Source organism: Malania oleifera, chromosome 7 (genome assembly GCF_029873635.1).
Source record: "Malania oleifera isolate guangnan ecotype guangnan chromosome 7, ASM2987363v1, whole genome shotgun sequence".
NCBI classification, from domain to species: Eukaryota; Viridiplantae; Streptophyta; class Magnoliopsida; order Santalales; family Ximeniaceae; genus Malania; species Malania oleifera.
In genome coordinates, this window is record NC_080423.1 from 103,657,545 (window position 1) to 103,660,802 (window position 3,258).

Here is a 3,258-nt window from a genome sequence, read left to right on the forward strand (position 1 = left end):
TCTCTCTCTCTCTCTCTCTCTCTCTCTCTCTCTCTCTCTCTCTCTCTCTCTCTCTCTCTCTCTCTCTCTCTCTCTCTGAGATGGTCTAATGAACTTTAAATGTAGACAAAAATAGAAGATTATTAAAATGAGAAAACTAATTTGTGAGAGCGAACCAAAAACAAAAAAAAGGTAAATGAGTGTACCTCGTTGCTTTATTTCATTTTTATTTCAATTTATTATATTTTCTGTGGGTGTTAAATCGTATTTCACAATAAAGACGAGTTTAATATTTCACATTTGGGAGGTTCAACTAAATTTTTCTTTATATTTCGGACGAAGTTAGAAGAGTCCCTCCAAATTTACTAATATTTGAATATTCTATATATCATCTTAAAGATTTGATTTCATCATTATCTCTCTCTCTCTCTCTCTCTCTCTCTCTCACACACACACACACACACAGACACACACACACACACACACACACACCACATACACAAATTTCTTGGTGCATGTTTGGTCAAATGAACTTCCGAGATTTAAAGTAGAAGGAAATATTTTGAGAGCTCGATTCGTGATGTAAATCAAGTTTTGCTGAATGGTTCTTCCTTTTTGAGAAATTATACAAGGGATCTCCCCCTCCACGTGTTTGTGTGTTTGTTTCCTAAATATTAGACATGTGGCAAATTGGCCCTACATTCATTAAAATCAAAGAGGAACCCATTTTCAGTAAGTGTATAATTAAGAAAGTAGACACACAAATACGTGGAGGGGGAGGTCCCTTGTATAATTTCTCTTCCTTTTTCATCCTAGAACTAAAAAATGAATAAATTAATTAATGAGCCCAGGTCACAATGAGCTAGGAGGCTTCGGGTTTGGTGCCGCACCATAGTGTCCAAAGTGGCACGGCAGTGGCCGAGGTTCCCGAGTTATTAAAAAATAAAAATTAATATGTTTTTGGGTGATTATTCCTCAAAACATTTTTTCCCAATCGACCTATTCAAACTAAGGAAGGCAACAAAAGAAGGATTGCCAAAGAGAACACAGGGTGTACAAAGATATAATAATTTATAGAAATTCATGAAAAACATTACTTTCAATGCTAAATAGGATAAAATAGATATTTTTATTATAAAACTTAAAAATAATTATTCCGATCTATATATTTGATACTATGAATTAATAAAAAATTTTGCATCTTGTTAAAAGACAACATCAAATTTTCTTTTATAAAATATCAAATTGCTTTAATTATAGCTTATGTGATTTTGTCTTCTTCAGTTTCTCCTTTTACATTTGTGCGGATGCGCTTTGTAACTTCTATTTGATCCTAATGAAGAAGCTACTGTTTCATAGTCGGGAGGGGCCACCAAATTTGTCGTAAGTTAGGAACCTCCTAACAAAATTTATTTATTTTGGATCGTTCTATTATTCTAAACATTTGGTTCACTGTAATTTCTGCCTCTCTCCTATTCTGATAAAATTACACGTTTCATAAAAATAAAAAAAATAATAAAATTAGAAAGGATCAACGAGAAATGATGGATCAGGGCAAAGCAATGTTTGGTACATATATAGAAAGGGAATGGGTAATATGAATCCACATAAATTTTAATGAGAAACCAAGCACAATTTTTTTAATTTTTCACCCCTTAAAAATTATCTAATGCTGTGTTTAGAAGTATGAATTTCAGATCTTGAATTTGGTTTTGAGATAATTGCACAAATTTTAATATAATTTTTTATTGCATCTTATCCAAATTTAGTACAAATTTAAATTCATGACGTCTCCGGACATAAGGTCATGAAAATTTTTTATTTAGATTCCAGACGTTGTAGCAAATTGCAACTGATCTTTGCTATAAAAACTAATTATAAAATAGAAAAAATAAATAAAAAATGGGATCAAGGAAATTAAGTGACTATTTCTTTATGATAACTTAAGATAATTGCCACGAGGCATAGGCTAATAGTGATAGTAATCTCATTAACTTCTATACACCTTTTTTAGGACAATAACTTCTACCTGTAATTAATGATAGTCACTATTAAATATTACTAGCCATTAAATTTTTGTAGTATTTGAAGATGAGTATAGAATGTTATTTAGGTTACAAATTTATACGAGTTGTGGGACATGCACTTTTGAATTTTGTATTTTTTTTAGAATAAAATTCATGGTGCTTGCATTTTTCAAATTTAAAGTTAGTCTTTTTCTTAAAAAAAAAAAATGAAAGAATAAATGTGAGGAACAAAAATTTACGCATCAAGAATAGAATTATTAAAAAGAAAAAAGCACTCTACAGATTAGCAAAGTTTGAAAAGGGTAGATAAAAATATATTAATTATTAACATTTTAACACATAAAAGATGAAAGATGCATAGCTTTCTACCAGTCAGTTTTAGGAATAAACTAAATGTAATAAAGACGATAGGGGCTAACTTATCAAGCGTCGCTTTGGCCGAGTGGTTAAGGCGTGTGCCTGCTAAGTACATGGGGTTTCCCCGCGAGAGTTCGAATCTCTCAGGCGACGTTCTTTTCTTTTCCATTTTCATTCTTTTAACATCTCTTGTTCTTTTGGTTTTTTTTTTTTTTTTTGTTGGCAGGGAGACAAAAGTATAATAAATAAAAGACCAAATAATATAATATATCAGCATGCCCACGCCAGTGCAGAAAATTAACTTTAAAAAAAATGGTATGTGTAGTTACCACACTTATTTAACTTCAAATTTTAATAATTATTAAGTCCTTAACCTAAAATTTGAAATAATAATAATAATAATAATAATGATATTGATAATAACTAGCCTTGGGCACACACCATGGGCGTGCTCCAGGTCTATTTTTAAAATTTTTAAATAAAATAACAAAAAAAAGTAGTATAAGGCCATTTTGGGATTGTTTTAGATAGTAATAAGGGTATTTTGGGATAATTATGAGTAGTTATAAGAATAAATTTGACATTATAATAAAAATATTTTGGAATAGTTGTGAGTAATTAAAAGAGTATTTTGGAATAATTATTGGTTGTTATAGAGATAACTTGATATTTTTGAAAGATAACACTAAAGGAATTCTCACCTTTATAATATTAGCCATATAGTTTAGATTCGAAAGTACAATCATGCATGAAGAGAATATCAGTGTTAGATCAATCTTATCTATTCAACACACGATAACAATTAAGCATAGACTATCACAAATTTGAGTAAAAGCAATAATCACTTTATTATCTAAATTATTTTACACTTTCAATCTTGAGTTATCTTCCAACT

The 3,258-nt window shown here is 30.0% G+C and overlaps 1 non-coding gene across 1 annotated transcript; it reads left to right on the top strand.

The window, feature by feature from the left end:
- Positions 1 to 2,434: 2,434 nt before the first annotated feature.
- On the top strand, positions 2,435 to 2,516 carry TRNAS-GCU (transfer RNA serine (anticodon GCU)). The gene has a single exon. It is a non-coding gene; the product is annotated as a tRNA-Ser (tRNA).
- The last annotated feature ends 742 nt before the right edge of the window (positions 2,517 to 3,258 follow it).